General features: G+C 35.9%; 1 long non-coding RNA gene across 7 annotated transcripts in view; it reads right to left on the bottom strand.

The window, feature by feature from the left end:
- Window positions 1-18527, bottom strand: part of LOC129042197 (uncharacterized) — a 178724-nt gene that overhangs the window by 101883 nt on the left and 58314 nt on the right. For 3 of the 7 annotated variants that reach the window (XR_010127239.1, XR_010127237.1, XR_010127241.1), the window contains exon 2: window positions 16525-16622. The exons of the other annotated variants lie outside the window; for them this stretch is intronic. This is a non-coding gene — a long non-coding RNA (uncharacterized LOC129042197). The remainder of the gene's footprint in view (window positions 1-16524; window positions 16623-18527) is intronic. 7 annotated transcript variants of the gene reach the window in all.

Below are 18527 nucleotides of genomic sequence, written 5' to 3'. Positions count from 1 at the left end.
AACAAATTTAAATATATAATATTTGTCATTATAAAACAGTAATATACTGAATTAATAAATGAGTCAATCAATCAATCATCTGATAATTAGCCATGCAGTCAATGAAGTCAAGTCCTCCGTTATCTGGAGCCAAGCTTTCCAACTTGGCTTAGCACATTTCCTCCCTTGCTGACACTGATGTCTCTCCTTGGAATGTCTTCCATCACCATTTCTATCAGTTGCAAGCCTCTCCATCCTTCAAGCTGCATCTGAAAGTCAGTCTGGCACAATGACACAGGCTCAAGCTCTGACGTCAGACAAATTTAGTTTTATGTACCTGCTTAGTCAGTTTCAAACTCTGTGAGCTTGAATGAGGTTTCTAAGCAAACTTTCTAATCTATAAAATCCAGGTAACAATCGTGTTAACCTGATAGATTTATTTTGAAGATTAAAAGACATAATATATGAAAAATGTTTCTAATATTGTAGGTTTTCAATATATATTAGCTTTTTTATTTTGAAGATTAAAAGACATAATATATGAAAAATGCTTGTAACATTGTCAGTTTTCAGTATATATTAGCTTAAGAACATATTGGATAGTATTTACTTTATGACACCTTCCTTGAGTACCAGATCTCCACAGCATAGTAAAGTAGTAATCTCCAAACTTGTTTGTATCTTAGAATCAAATGCAGGATTATAATCTCTAGGATTGGGGTGGGTGGGACAGAAGCATTTGTAATTTTTAAAGTTTTTTCAGTATTCCAATGTACAGACAAATCTGGGAACTATGGCAATAGTTCCCCAAACTGCTTGATCATAAGAATCAACTGGAATTTTTATTAAATAATGTTAAAAGCCTCTACCCCAGACCTAAGAATCTGAATCTCCAAGACAGAGACACATAAATCAGTATTTTTGATTCATCATAAGTAAGTCTCATGATCAGGCAGGTCTGGAGACACACTATTGGTAGACTGGATGTATAGTTATGTGCCCCATAATGACATTTCAGTCAACAATAGGCCTCATATAGGACAGATTATAATACTGTATTTTTACTGTACCTTTTCTATGTTTAGATATGTTTAGATACATACATACTTATCATTGTGTTACAATTGCCTGGAGTATTCAGTACAATAACATGCTGTACAGATTTGTAGCCTAGGGGCAATAGGCTGGACCATATAACCTAGGTGTGTAGTGGGCTATACTATCTAGGTTTGTGTAAGTATACTCTATGTTCACTCGACAATGAGATTACCTAACGATGCTTCTCAGAACATATCCCTGTTGTTAAGCAACCGAGGACTGTACTTCTATATTACATTATCTTACTAATTTATGAACTCTTTTCAGTGCAGGGACAGTGTTTCGTTTAACTCTATATTTCCTAACGTACTAGTTGCACATATTAGGCATGCAATAAATGTTTGGAGTTCAATTAAGGAACATGAAAGTACAGTAAAGATTATAAATATATCTCCTAATTGAGACATTTCTAATATGTATCAAAGGGTGGAGATGGAACATTAGTATCCAAATGCAAACAGGTGTACATAATCTGATATCTCAAAATTGTTGTCATTAGTCTAAACTTTGCCACCACTAAACTTCAGGACCTTGGAAAGCCACTTAGCTTCTCTGGGCCTCAGTTACCTTACATGCCTAATGCTGTCCATATGCACACAGATTAGATTAGATGAGTTCTCTAAGTTTATTCATACTGAATGCCAAGCTAAGTCCACATTTTATTAAGTATGCATGAGAAGAAAGTTAAGCTACATTTTCCTATTTAAAAATGCCTCTCCATTATTCTTCCTGGAAATAATTCCATCACTTTTCTACAGCAAAACATTCATTCACATTTTATGGGGCTTTTTAGTATCTGCAGATGAAATGTGCTCAGAGTCCTGATGCCATTGCCCTTCCTACAGAGGCAGCAGCCTCTGCCACCACACTCTGCCATCTATTCATAATGTCCAAGCTTATTTTTATTCAGGGGCTTCTCTCTCACTGTCGGGTTTGTGAGTTATGTGTCTGCTTTCTGCTTCCTGCCAGAATGTTCGCTCCTCACCACTCGACCATTTTTCATCAGTAGAGATACATAATCATCACACTCATTGGTAATTCTCCCTCCATACCAAATGAAAAACATTTATTTTTGTTGTATTTAACTCTATTTCTTCTCACTTTTCAGTGAATCTGGCTTTAAGATTAAGATGATCAGATTAAGAGAACACATAAAAGATGTTAGTCCCTGGTCTTCCTACTCACATATTATAACAGAATCAACCTCTGAAAAAATGGGATTATTAACTATTAACTTGATTTATTTTTCGTAAGTTATACGGGAAAAATATAAATACTGAAAAACATTTGATCACAATAAACTTATATGACTATAACAGCATACACATAAGGGACAATATATGTGCTAATAAGTATAATTTTTATTTAACATAACTAAAATTGCTATTGTCTTCATTATTTGGTTAATAATGATTTACTTGTTTTAATATTTAGGATAAAAGGGATATTAAATGAAATTCTAATTAAAATATAAGTAATCTCTGGTATCAAAATATTTTTTAAAGAAAAATATTATAGGAATAGAATCATGATATATGTTTTATATAAGAACATGCTTTTCTTCAGTGTTGCCTTTTGAGAAAATGTAATTGAAAAGGTTATCAAAAAAGGTGCTAAAATTTTATAACTGAGTCTAACCTGGTCTTCATATCAACACCCATTTCATTTCAGCACATGGCAGACTGAATGTTAGGTGCAGGTTAAATATCCATGGTAATTCTGTAGGAAACTCAAATACCCATAGTGACAATGAATCATATAATATAACACCAGGAATAAGAAATATTTTATGGTGGCTATGTTTCTGTATCTGGGTGAAACTAGAGGAGAAATTTTTCAGTAAGACACCTGTAACCTTATATTGGCCCTAAGTTTTAAAAAATTAATAAATCTCTGTTCAATACTGCTACACATGTTAGAAGATAAAGAGAAAAATGAAGAAGAGCAAAGAATAATTCTCATTTCAATTTTTAAAGTACATATTGAGGACTGACTCTGCAGTAATGGCAATTGAACATACAAAGATAACTGTCAACAACACGTAATTTTTGAGATAGATGGTTTTAATAAACCCAAGAATTATACATCTAATTGAGTTCTGTTCCTACATTCATGTGAGTGCCATTCCTCAGTGGAATCATTTTGAACAGATATACAAATTTTCTATAAGTGACATTGCTCAAAACAATTTGGAAATATTTCTTTTGGTAGAGCTATGCATCTTCCATATGATAAATTTACCTGTTAGTGGTGAGCTCTAATTTTTTATTGTTTTTGGTAATATATGCTATTAGTATATATGTATCCATTGCAAAGTGGCTAAAAACAGACTGAGTCCAAAATACCTGTGTTTAATTCCCAATTCTACCAATTTTGACCTGTAAGACCTTGAATGAGTAACTTATCTATACTTAAATTTATTCCTCTCTAACTCTGTACATAATTTTCAGAGAAGTTGTGAGTAGTACATTTACATTCATATAATCACTTACATATCAATATGTGTGTATACTATCATTGTGTATATGTAACATGCTATATAAATGTTTGCCATTATTATTATAATTAATTACAGGATATCCTTCTCTTAATATTTTTTGATGAGAAATTTTCTCTGAACTTATTTTACTTTTTGCTTTGTAAATAATATCTTTAACCATAAGTATAGTTTTTTAAAAATTACAATTTTTTAGAAGTAAAGTTAATATAATAATTTCAATAAAATTCTTGATATGATAATCTCAGTATGGTGAATAATAATTATTGCCTGTTATTTCTTCCACATTGTTTTAGAATCATTTTGAAATGATTTTTAAGTTTTTATATAAATTTGAGAGGGGTGGAGCAAGATGGTGAAATGGAAACCTATACCAATGATCCTTCCCACTAGAATACCAGATTTTAACAACTATCTGCACACGGAAAAGCACCTTCACAAGAACAAAAAATCAGGCGAGTGATTATAGTACCTGGTTGTAACTTCATATTGCCAAAAGAGACATTGAGAAGAGCCACAGAGACAGTCTTGAACCACAAACACCACCCATCCCCCATTCCCAGCAGTGGCTGGGCAGCACAGTGAGAGATTCTTTGCACTTTCAGGAGGGCAAGTACAATGACTGGGGTCTTTACATTGAACTTAGTGCTACCCTGTCACAGCAGAGAATAAAGTTCCAAGTTTCTCAGCAAGCCTCACCACTGTGGGCCGAAGTGCTCTGGGGTCCTATGTAAACTTGAAAGGCAGTCTAGGACACAAAAACTGTAACTTGGAGGCAACTCTTAGTGCTAGGCTGCACTTGGAGTCAGAGAAATAAGGTAGCATGTGACCTCAGAGGTATCGACTGGCATGGCTAAGGGAGTGCTTACATCATCCCTCCCCCAATCCAAGGCACTGCAATTCACAGCAACAAAAGTGATGCCTTCTTTCTTCTTAAGGAGAAGAGAGCAAAGGGTAAACAGGACTTTGTCTTGCATCTTGGTACCTATTTAGCCACAGTAGGATAGGCCACCAGAAAGACTCATAATGTCCCCATTCCAGGCCCTTCCTCCTGGACAATATATCTAGATACACCCTTGGCCAAAAATGAATCCATTGCCTTTAAGAGAAGGACCCAATCCTGGCAAGATTCATCACCTGCTGTCTAAAGAGCTCTTGGGCCCTGAATAACCAGCAGTGATACCCAGGGAGTATGCTGTGGCCCTTGAGCTCTGAGATGTGCTGCTGACTTCAGGAGTGACAAAACATATTCCCTGCTGTAGTAACTACAAGGGTCTTTCTTGTTTGAGAAAAGGAGAAGAAAAAGAAAGGAGACATTTACTTGCATCTTAGTTACCAGCTCAGCCACAATGAGATAAAACAACAAGAAGGCTTTTAGGGTCCCCAATTCCATGCTAAGGCTCTTGCACAGCATTTTTGGACATATCCTGGGACAGAAGGGAGGCATCTACCCTGAAGGGTGAGTCCCAGGCGTGTCAGCATTCACCACAAGCTGACAGAAGAGCCAAGTGAACATCAGCAGTGGCCTGACAAAACCCCTGTGGATCAGTGGTGGTGGTGGCCACAGGAAGAGGCTGCTCTTCTTATGGAAAGGAGAAGAAAGAGCAGAAAGAATTCTGTATTGTGGTGTGAGTGCCAGCTTAGATGGAGTAGAATAGAATATAAGGTAAACTGCTAAGGTTTTTGACTCCAATCTCTGGACCCCAGAAGACATCCCTGGATGTGCCTGGGACCTGGGGGAACTTACCATATTAAAGGGCAGGGCCTTGAGCAAGACCTAGAGCTATGCTGAATTCAGGTTCCACCCAGTGCAGTCCGAGTGTTGGTGGACACATGGGTGCTTGCATCATCACACCCCCAACTCCACGTGGCTCAGCACAGGTGAGAGACTCCACTTAGTTGGGTGAATGGAAGGGAAAAGAACAATAGTCTCTGCCTGGAAAGGCCAGGTCACCTACAGAGCAAAGCCCCTCAGACTAATAGCGGACCTCTCAGCAGAAACCCTACAAGTCAGAAGAGATTGGGAGTAAATATTCAACTTTCTTAAAGAAAAAAATTTTCACCCCAGAATTTTATATCCAGCCAAACTAAGTTTCATAAGTGAAAGACAAAAAACATCCTTTCTAGACAAGCAAATGCTGAGGGACTTCATCACCACCAGACCTGCCTTGCAAGAGCTCCTTGCAATTTAGTGATGGAAACACTAACTATGGAAAGGAAAAACTGCTACAAACCACTGCAAAAACACATCAAAATATAAAGACCAATAACGTTATGAAGAAACTGTGTCAACTAATGTGGAAAATGGCCAGATAGCATTATGATGACAGATTCAAATTCACACATAAATGTAAATGGGATAAAAGATACACACTGGTAAATTGGACAAAGCATTAAGACCCATTGGTATGCTGTATTCAGGAGACCTATCTCACATGTAAAGACACACATAGGCTCAAAATAAAGGGATGGAGGAAAATTTACCAAGCAAATGGAAAGCAAAAAAAAAAAAAAAAAAAAAGCAAGGGTTGCAATCCTAGTCTGTGACAAAACAGACTTTAAGCCAACAAAGATTCAAAAATAAGAGCTAACTAGTCTAAATTTATATGTACCTAATTCAGGAGTGCTCAGATTTGTAAAACAAGGTCTTAGAGACCTACAAAGAGACTTGCACTCCCACACAATAATAATGGGAAAATTTAATACCCCAATGTCAATATTAGACAGATCAACAAGACAAATTAACAGGATATTTAGGACTTGAACTCAGCTCTGCATCAAGTGGACATAAGAGATATCTACAGAAATCTCTGCCCCAAATCAACAGAGTATACATTCTTCTCAGTGCAAGATGGCATTTATTCTACAATTGACTACATAATTGAAAGTAAAATACAACTCAGTAAATGAAAAAGAACTGAAATCATAACAAACAGTCACTCAGACGACAATGCAATCAAACTACAACTCAGGATTAAGAAACTCACTCAAAACCACACAATTACATGGAAATTGAACAATCTGCTCCTGAATGACTCCTGGGTAAATAATGAAATTAAGGCAGAAATCAAGAAGTTCTTTGACATCAATGAGAACAACTAAACAATGACCCAGAATATCTGGGACACAGCAAAAGCAGTGTAAAGAGGGAAATGTATAGCACTAAATGCCCACCTCAGAAAGCTAAAAAAATCTCAAATCAACACCCTAACATCACAATTAAAAGAGCTAGATAGGCAAGAGCAAACTAATCCAAAAACTAGCAGAAGACAAGAAATAACTAAGATCAGAGCAGGATCGAAGGAGAAAAAGACACAAAAATATCCTCCAAAAACTCAATGAATCCAGGAGCTGGGTTTTTTTTTGAAAAAATTTTTTAAAAAGATAAATCACTACCTAGACTAATAAAGAAGAAAAAGAGAAGAATAGACATAATAAAAAATGATAAAGGGGATATCACCACTGACCCCACAGAAATACAAACTATCATCAGAGAATACTAAAAAATACTTCTATGGAAATAAACTAGAAAATATAGAAGAAATTGATAAATTCCTGAACACATACACCCTCTCAAGACTAAGCCAGGAAGAAGTTGAATCCCTGAATAGACCAATAACAAGTTCTGAAATTGAGGTAGTAATTAGTAGCCTACCAACCAAAAAAAGCCGAGGACCAGAGAGATTCACAGCCAAATTCTACCAGAGATACAAAGAGGAGCTGGTAGCATTTTTTTCTAAAACTATTCCAAACAATTCAAAAAGAGGGACTACTCCCTAACTCATTTTATAAAGCCAGCATTATCCTAGTATCGAAACCTGTCAGAGACATAACAACAACAACAAAAACTTCAGGCCTATATCCCTGTTGAACAACTGTGCAAAAATCCACAATAAAATACTGGCAAACTGAATCCAGCAGCACATCAAAAAACTCATCCACCATAATCAAGTTGGCTTCATCCTTGGGATGCAAGTCTGGTTCAACATATGCTAATCAATCGTACAATTCATCACATAAACAGAACCAAAGACAAAAACCACATGATTATCTGAATAGATGCAGAAAAGGCCTTTGATAAAATTCAACATCCCTTCATGTTAAAAACTCTCAAGAAACTAGGTATTGATGGAACATATCTTGAAATAATAAGATCTATTTATGACAAACCCATAGCCAATATCATATGGAAGAGGAAAAAGCTGGAAGCATTCCATTTGAAAACTGGTACAAGACAAGGATGCCCTCTCTCACCACTCCTATTCAACATAGTATTGGAAGTTCTGGCCAGGGCAATCAGGCAAGAGAAAGAAATAAATGGTATTCAAACAGGAAGAGAGGAAGTCAAATTGTCTCTGTTTGTAGACAACATAATTCTATATTTAGAAAACCCATCATCTAAGCCCCAAAACTCCTTAAGCTGATAAGCAACTTCAGCAAGTTCTCAGGATACAAAATCAATGTGCAAAAATCACAAGCATTCCTTTACATCAACAATAGACAAGCAGAGAGCCAAATCATGAATGAACTCCCATTCATATTTGCTAAAAAGAGGATAAAATACCTAGGAATACAACTTACAAGGGATGTGAAGGACTTCTTCAAGGAGAACTACAAACCACTGCTCAAGTAAATCAGAGAGGACACAAACAAATGGAAAAACATTCCATGCTCATGGAAAGGAAGAATCAATATTGTGAAAATGGCCATACTACACAAAGTAATTTGTAGATTCAATGTTATTCCCATCAAACTACCATTGACATTCTTCACAGCATTATTAAAAACTACTTTAAATTTCATATAGAATCAAAGAAGACCCTATATAGCCAAGACAAACCTAAGCAAAAAGAACAGAGCTGGAGGCATCGCACCACCTGTTTTCAAACTATACTACAAGGCCACAGTAACCAAAGCAGTATGGTACTGGTACAAAAACAGACAAATAGACCAATGGAATGGAAGAGAGACCTCAGACATAACACCACACATCTACAGTCATCTGATTTTCAACAGACCTGGCAAAAACAAGCAATGGGGAAAGAATCTTCTATTCAATAAATGGTGCTGAGAAAACTGGCTAGCCATATGCAGAAAACATAAACTGGACCCCTTCCTTATACTTTATATGAAAATTAACTCAAGATGGATTAAAGACTTAATGTAAACCCCAAACCATAAAAACCCTAGAAGAAAACGTAGGCAATACCATACAGGACATAGGCATGGGCAAAGACTTCATGACGAAAATGCCAAAAGCAATTGCAACCAAAGCAAATATTGACAAATGGGATATAATTAAACTAAAGAGCTTCTGCACAGCAAAAGACACTATCATCAGAGTGAACAGGCAACCTGCAGAATGGGAGAAATTTTTTGCAATCGACCCATCTGAAAAAGGTCTAATATCTTAAATTCATAAGGAACTTAAACAAATTTACAAGAAAAAACAAACAACCTTATCAAAAAGTGGGCGAAGGAAATAAATGGACACTTGAGAAGACATTTTTGCAGCCAACAAAAATATGAAAAAAAGCTCAACATCACTGATCATTAGAGAAATGCAAATCAAAACCACAATGAGATACCACCTCATTCCAGTCAGAATGGCAATTATTCAAAAGTCAAGAAACAGTAGATGCTGATGAGGCTGTGGAGAAATAGGAACATTTTTACACTGCTGGTGGGAATGTAAATTAGTTCAACCATTGTGAAAGACAGTATGGTGATTCCTCAAGGATCTAAAACCAGAAATACCATTTGACCCAGTAATCCCATGACTGGGTATATACTCAAAGGAATATAAATCATTCTACTATAAAGTCACATGGACACATATGTTAATTGCAGCACTATTTACAATAGCAAAGTCATGGAACAAACCCAAATTCCCATCAATGATAGACTGAATAAAGAAAATGTGGTAAATATACCCATGGAATACTACACAGCCATAAAAAGAATGAAATCATGTCCTTTGCAGGGACATGGATAGATCTGGAAGTTATCATCCTCAGCAAACTAACACAGAAACAGAAAACTAAACACCACATGTTTTGGTTTGAACATAAGTGGGAGTTGAACAATGAGAACATGTGGACGCGGAAGGGGAACAACACACACCAGGGCCTTTTAGAGGGTGGGAAAGTGAGGAGAGGGAACTTAGGGGACTGGTCAATAGGTGCAGCAAACCACCATGGCACATGTATACCTATGTAACAAACCTGCACGTTCTGCACATATATCCTGGAACTTAAAAAAAAAAAAAGAAAAGTCGGCCAGGCCCTGTGGCTCACGCCTATAATCCCAGCACTTTGGGAGGCCGAAGTGGGTGGATCACGAGGTCAGGAGATCGAGACCATCTTGGCTACCATGGTGAAACCCCATTTTTACTAAAAATACAAAAAAAAATTAGCTGGGCGTGGTGGTGGATGCCTGTAGTCCCAGCTACTCAGGAGGCTGAGGCAGGAGAATGGCATGAACCCGGGAGGTGGAGCTTGCAGTGAGCCAAGATCGTGCCACTGCACTCCAGCCGGGGCGATGCAGTGAGACTCCATCTCAAAAAAAAAAAAAAAAAAAAAAAAAAAAAACAGTCACTGTCTAGTATTCCAGAGGATTCTTCCATATATTATCCAAGACTACCAAGGTGGTATCTCTACAATTATGCAAAAACCAGTGTTACACAGTGTTATTGGCCTTGGAGCCCAAGTCCATTTAGTTACCTGTAAAACCTTCCCAAGAAAGACAGGCAGAAAGAAGCCCGGGCTGTGAAGACTACAATAAATATGTAACTGTGCAATGCACAGACACTGAGAAATATCTACAAGCATCAACAACATCCAGGAAAACATTACTCCAACAATTGAACTAAGTAAGGCATCAGGTACTAATCTTGGAGAAACAGAGACATATGATGTTTCAGACAGAGAATTCAGAATAGCTCTTTTGAGGAAACTCAAAGAAATTCAAGACAACACAGAGAAGGAATTCAAAATTCTATCAGAGAAATTTAACAAAGAAATCGAAATAATTAAAAAGAATCAAGTAGAAATTCTAGAGTTGAAAAATGCAATTGACATACTTTGAATAATGCTTCAGAGTCACTTAATAGTAGAATTAATCAAACAGAAGAATTAGTAAACTTGAAGACAGACTACTTGAAAATACGCAGTCAGAGGAGACAAAAAATATAGAATAAAAGATAGTGTGAAGCACACCTACCAGATCTACAAAATGGCCTCAGCAGGGCAAATCTAAAAGCTATTGGTCTTAAAGAGGAGGTAGAGAAAGACAGGGGTAGAATATTGACTCAAAGTGATAATAACAGAGAATATCCCAAACCCAGAGAAATATACCAATATCTAAGTACAAGAAGATTATAGAATCTAAGCAGATTTAACCAAAAGAAGACTACACCAAGGGATTTAATAATCAGACTCCCAAAGGTCTAGGATAAAGAAAGGATCCTGAAGTCTGCTCCAATACGTTTGGCCACAGACTTTTTAGTGGAAACCTTACAGGCCAGGAGAGAGTGGAAGGACACATTTAAAGTGCTAAAGATGAAAACCTTTTACCCTAGAATAGTATATCCATTCAAAATATTCTTCAAGCATGAAGGAGAAATAAAGACCTTCCCAGACAAACAAAAGCTGAGGGATTTCATCAGTACCAGATATGTCCTACAAGAAATGCTAAAGGGAGTTCTTCAATCAGAAAGAAAAACATGCTAATGAGCAAGAAGAAATCATCTGAAGGTACAAAACTTACTGATAATGGTGAGCATATAGAAAACCACAGAACACTATCACACTGTAATAGTAATGTGTAAACTACACTTGTGTTAGGTAAAAAGACTAAAGGATGAACAAATCACAGTAATAACTACAACTTTTCAAGTCATTGATGGTACAATAAGATATAAAGAGAAACAACAAAAAATTAAAAAGAAGTGTAGAGTTTTTATTAATTTTCCTTTTGCATTTTTTTGGTTGGTAAATGCAACCAGCATTCACCTGTCATCAGTTTAAAATAATGGGTTATAAAATAGTATCTGCAAGCCTCATGGTAACCTCAAATCAAAAAACATACAACGGATACACAAGAAACGAAAAGCAAGAAATTAAAGCACACCACCAGAGAAAAATCACCTTCACTAAAAGGAAGACAGTAAAGAAGAAAAGAAGGAAGAGAAGAAGTAAGGAAGAAAAGAAGGAAGAGAAGTAAGGAAGAAAAGAAGGAAGAGAAGAAGTAAGGAAGAAAAGAAGGAAGAGAAGACTGCAAAACAACCAGAAAATAAAAAATAAGATGGCAGGAGTAAGTCCCTATTTATCAACAATAACATTTAATGTAAATGGACTAAGCTCTCCAATCAAAAAACAAAGTGGCTGAATGAATTAAAAAATAGGACCCCATGATCTGTTGCCTACAAGAAACACACTTCAGCTGTAAAGATGCACATAGACTAAAAATAAAGGGATGAAAAAAGTATTTTATGCCAATGGAAACCAAAAAGGAGTAGGAGTAGCTGTACTTATATCAGACAAAATAGATTTCAAGACAAAAACATAAGAAGAGACAAAGAAGGTCACTATATAATAATAAAAGGGTCAATTAAGTAAGAGGATGTAACAATTGTAAATACATATGCACCCAACACTGGAGCACAAAGATACATAAAGAAAATATTATTAGAGCTAAAGAGAGAGCTAGGCTCAATACAATAATAGCTGGAGACTTACCATCCCTACTTTCATCATTGAACAGATCTCTCAGACAGAAAATCAACAAAGAAATATCAGATTTAATCTGCACTATAGAACACATGGATCTAATTGATATTTACAGAACATTTCTTCCAAAGGCTGCAGAATACACAATTTTCTTCTCAACACATGGGTCCTTCTGTAATACTAAGGATAGACCATATGTTAGGTCACAAAGCAAGTCTTAAAACATTTGAAAAAAACTGAAATAATATTAAGCATCATCTCTGACCGCAAGGGAATAAAACCAAAAGTCTACAACTAAAGGTATTTTGAAAAGTATACAGATGCATGGAAATTAGACAATATGCTACTGAATGACCAGTGAATCAATGAAGAAGTTAAGAAGAAAATCAAACAATTTCTTGAAATAAATGATAATGGAAACACAACATACCCAAACCGATGGAGTATAGCAAAAGCAATAATGATTGGGAAATTTATAGCATAATTGCCTACATAAAAAAGAAGAAAAATGTCAAGTAAATAATCTAATATGCATCTTAAAGAACTAGAAAAGCAAGAGCAAATCAAACACAGAATTTCCTCAAGAGAAGAAATCATAAGGATCAGAGCAGAAATAAATGAATTTAAAATGAAGAAAGCAATACAAAAAATCCATGAAACAAAAATTTGGTTTTTTGAAAAGATAAACCTTTAGCCAGACTAAGAAAGAAAGAGAGAAGATTCAAATAAGTTAGCTCAGAGATACAAAAGGAAATATTACAACTAATACCCCAGGAATTTAAATGATCATTAGTGGCTACTATGAGCCACCATGTGTCAATAAATTAGAAAATCTAGAAGAAATGGATAAATTCCTAGAAACATACAACCTATCAAGACTGAACCATGAAGAAATCCAAAACCTAAACAAACCAACAAGTAAAAAAATCAAAGCGGTAATAAAAAGTCTCCCATTAAAAAAAAAAAAAAACTGTGATCTGATGTTTTCACTACTGAATTCTATCAAATATCTAAAGAATAACTAATATGAATTCTACTTAAACTTTTCCAAAAGAAAGAGGAGTAGGAAATACTTCCAAACTCATTCTGTGAGGACAGTATTACCCTGATGCCAAAACCAAAAAAAATAAAAAAGGGGGGGGAACTATAAGCCAATATCTCTGATGAATATTGATGAAAAATCCTCAAAAAAATACTAGCGAACTGAATTAAACAATACATTAAAAAGATCATTCATCATAGCCAAGTGGGATTAATCCCAGGGATTCAAGGCTGGTTTAACATATGCAAATTAATCAATGTGATACATCATATTGACAGAATGAAGGACAAAAACCATATGTTCATTTCAATTGATGCCCCAAAAGCACTTGATACAGTTCAACACCTCTTCATGGTAAAAACTCTCAAAAAACTGGGTATAGAAGTAACATACCTCAACATAAGAAAAGTCGTATATGATGGACCTACAGCTAGAATCCTACTGACTGGGGAAAAACTATAAGTCTTTCCTCTAAGATCTGGAAGAAGATAAGGAGGCCCACTGTCACCACTGTTATTCAATATATTGGAAGTCCTAGCTAGAGCAATCAGACAAGAGAAAAAAAATCAAGGACATCCAAATTGGAAAGAAAGAAGTCAAATTATCCTTGTTTGCAGATGATATAACCTTATATTTGAAAAATATAAATTTGATGGAGACTTAAAGTTTTTCCTAAACAGTCCACCAAACAACTATTAGAACTTATGAATGCAGTAAAAGTTGTGGAATACAAAAGCAACATACAAAAATCAGTAGCATTTCTATATGCCAACGGTGAACAATCTGAAAAAGAAATTTAAAAAGTAATTCAATTTACAGTAGCCACAAATAAAATTAAATACCTAGAAATTAAACAAAGAAGTGAAAGATCTCTACAATGAAAACTATGAAACACTATGAAAATAATAGAAGAGGACACCAAAAAATGAAAAGCTATTCCATGTTAATGGATTGGAAGAATCAGTATTATTAAAATGTCCACACTTCCCAAAGCAATCTACAGATTCAAGACAAACCATATCAAAATAATAATGGCATTCTTCACAGAAATAGAAAAAAATCTAAAATTTACATGAAATCACAAAAGACTCAGAATAAGCAAAGTTATCTTAAGCAAAAAGCAAAAGTGGAGGAATCATATTACCTTACTTTAAATTATACAACAGAGATATAGTAATCAAAACAGCACAATATGGCATAAAAACAGACACATAGATCAATGGAACAGGATAGAGAACCCAGAAATAAATCTGGACAACTACAGTGAACTCATTTTCAATGAAAGTGCCAAGAACATACACTGGGGAAAAGATAGCCTCTTCAATAAATATCGATGAGAAAACTGAATATCCATGTGCAGAAGAATGAAAATAGACCCCAATCTCTCATCATCATTTTGATTTATACAAAAGTCAAATAAAAATGGATTAAAGACTTAAATGTGAGACCTCAAACTATGAAGCTACTACAAGAAAACATTGGGGAAATTCTCCAGGACATGATCTAGGCAAAAATTTCTAGAGTAATACCCCACAAGGAAAGGCAGCCAAAGCAAAAATGGACAAATTGCATCACAACAAATTAAAAAGCTTCTGCACAGCAAAGGAAACAGCCAAGAAAGTGAAAAGACAACCTACAGAATGGGAAAAAAAAATGTTTGCAAACTACCCATCCGACAAGGGATTAATAACCACAATGTACAAAGGAGCTCAAACAACTCTATAGGAAAAAAATCTAATAATCCAATCAAAAAATGGGCAAAAGATTTGAATAGACATTTCTTGAAAGAAGACATATAAATGACAAACAGGCATATGAAAAGCTTCTCAACATCATTGATCATCAAAGAAATGAAAATCAAAACTACAATGAGATATCTTCTTACCCCAGTTAAAATGGCTTTTATCCAAAAGACAGGCAATTACAAATGCTGGCAAGGAAGTGGGGAAAAATGAACCCTTGTACATTGTTGGTGGGAAGGTAAATTAGTACAACCACTGTGGATAACAATTTGGAGGTGCCTCAAAAAACTAAAAATAGAGCTTACAACAGCAATCCCACTGCTGAGTATAAACCCAAAAGAAAGGAAGTCAGTATATCAAGGTGATATCTGCACTCCCATATTTGTTACAGCAGTATCCATAGTTTCCAATATTTGGAAGCAACCTAAGTGTCCATCGACAGATGAATGGATAAAGAAAATGTGGTACATATACACAATGGAGAACTATTCATCCATAAAAAATAATGAGATCCATTTTTTTTTTTGCAACAACATGAATGGAACTGGAGGTGATTATATTAAGTAAAAAAATCCAGGCACAGAAAGACAAACATCACATGTTCTCACTTATTTGTGGGATCTAAAAATCAAAACAATTGTACTCATGGAGATACAGAGTAAAAGAATGGTTACCAGAGGCTGGGAAAGTAGTGGAGCGATGAGTGGGAAGAGGTAGAGGTGGTTAAGGGGTACAAAAAAAATAGAAAGAGTGAATAAGACCTACTAATTGATAGCACAACAGTGGGGCTATAGTCAATAATAATTTAATTGCACATGTTAAAATAACTAAAAAAGTATAACTGGATTGTTTATAGGACAAAGAATAAATGATTGAGTGGATGGATATTCAACTTTCCATGATACAATTATCACCTGTATCAAAACATCTCATATACCCCATAAACATGTAAACCTATTATGTGCATATAAAAATTAAAAATTAAAAAAATGTACATTTAGGAGAAAATATTTCTGTGATAATCATTCTACATAAGTACATAGCTTGTCCGTTTTCAACCTTTCTTTTAATGTTGCTCATTAATATTTTATAGATTACTTTCTATTATTATTCACTAGTATTTTACATTTTTGCTGCAATTTATTACGAATAAAATAAATTTCTGTCACATTTTCTAACAGGCCATTGCTTATGTCTTAGGCTCTTTCCCCCAAAAGCAGATGCTGATCAAGGATTCATATTCATATGCAAGTAATTTATTAAGGAATTGTTCCCGGGTAAAACCAGTAAAGGAGTGGGGAAAAGGAAGGAAGGGAAGGGGTCAAAGCTAAGAAAGGGTAGAATCTCAGGCCTGCAAAAGATAACTTCCACTTGATCCTGCAGGGAACTGTGGAGTGTTAGCTGAGAGTCATGGCAAGGAAACTAGAACTGTCCTACCTCAGTATGTGTCAATCAGTGATAAATGGATGCATCCACAAAGTACACATTCCCAGCCACTTCTGGATGTCCATTCAAGCAAAGTGGGCATCAGCAACCTGAAGGTTGTTACACAAAAATAAGTGTTACAAATGCTAGCTTTTAGAGGCAAAAGCACACTAGAGCCATGGCACATAAAAATAGTAAATAAAAAATATTAAGGGGGTCTTTGCAGAATACCCAAATTGTCCACTTCAGTCCAAGCCTTGAACTTCTTAGATCCACTCCCATCATATATTAAGTCCACTCCATCCAAAACAGATTCTTCAAAATCGTGGCTGATCAGAATTTCTAAGGAAAAGCTTAGAAAAAAAAATCTGCATTTGGAAAAGGAGCGCAATTGTGATTATCACCTGATGTGGTTTAAAATAATGCAGTCCTTTTCAAAGAACCATCACATTTTATATGGGCCAACAGGAAGATATCAATGAGGATGTGAACAGCATCACTGCCTTTCATCTTTGAGGTCTTTCATGGGCTACAATTATTTGTGCAATTTCCAAAAGAGTACAGTGTTGTTTTGGGTTCAATATTCTACCTGTGAGAGCTGGCAGGGAGGGGAAGGGAAGTTCTGGCAGCTTTCACTTTTCCTTTCTGTAGTAATATCCCTCACTTCCTGGCTTAGAGAGCCAGTCTGAGGATACTGCCAATGCCAGTGCCAAGTAGGTCCATTTTAATTATACATTTAGGGTATAGAGACCCACACAGAGAGGGTCCATGGACTTACTAGACACTGGGTGATTCATACTTGGTACACACCTCCATTTCTTAACTATTATAATTGCACATTGGTATTGTGAGTAACCCAAAACTTGTGTCGGTCCCCAAAAGTTTGGATATGCCATTTTCTCCAGTGCACAATCACCCTAATAATTGTCCTCAGGTCACTTTTGACAAGGTCAGAGGAAGAGAAATGGCAGATTCCTGTGGCAGTAGAGCAAAACTCTCCTTCAATCAAGAGGCTTGAGTTCTGTAAACTGATTTAAGTCTAGAATTAGGGGGAAGGATGTGGTTCTTCATTGTGGTGACTCAAATCATGGGTTTGGCCTTTAACCTGAAAGTTTTCTTATTATGTATATCAAATAATGCTTTACTGGGTTGAACATTTACTTTGTTTTAGGCACATGTGATTGACCCCTGATAGAGGTCCATCCCACAGAGACCTCTATGGGTAAAAACTTCAACCCCAGTGCACATTATACTTAACGTGCCCACCTAGCCTCTGGCAGTTAAATGGTGCATTATCTTTATGGAAAGCCCAACTCAGTGACGGCATCTCCCAACATTATACCTGGCCTGTAGAGGGCATCCCCATTTTTCAAGAAGATGGACATTCCCCTAACTAATGAAATTTCTCAACAACTTAATGAAGGGAGCACCCTTTGGGCCCCTTCAGGAAAAAGCAAACTGTGGGAAGAACTAGTTGCATGTGATAAAGCCATTTCAGTTTGCCTATTTCTCTAAACCTTTGGATTCATTCCTCTATATTACATGAAGGAAGTTCTTGTGTCTCAACATCACTGAGTTACCACTGAGTCTAAGTTTCACTCAACCACTCAGGTAAAATGTTAGAGCCTCTTCCACCTGCCAAACTAGCAGATGAAATTCAGACTCTCTGTTAGATGTACCTGCGTCAATATATTTGGCCTTATCCATTTGTATGCATTTTGCAATGCATTTTGGAGTACAAGCTACTTCTTTCCAACTCACTTTGTAAATATCCTCCAGGGGCATGCTGAAAATTGACACTAATCATAAGATGCTAAACACAGGAAGAAGGGCTGCTTCCACTAGCAAAGAAAATTCAGAATGATCCAATTCAATGCTCAATATCATCCAAGTCTTCCCAAATATCTCTATTCCAAGTCTCAGGGTTCCACTCCTTCCCAATCAATGCCCTAACTTCACATGAGTCACTTAATTAAGGTGCAAACTCACCCTCTGCAATCCATACAATTAACTTT

The sequence above is a fragment of the Pongo pygmaeus genome, chromosome 7, assembly GCF_028885625.2.
Source record: "Pongo pygmaeus isolate AG05252 chromosome 7, NHGRI_mPonPyg2-v2.0_pri, whole genome shotgun sequence".
NCBI lineage: Eukaryota > Metazoa > Chordata > Mammalia > Primates > Hominidae > Pongo > Pongo pygmaeus.
Note: the sequence above shows the minus strand (reverse complement) of the source record. Positions and strands in the feature narration are given on the sequence as shown.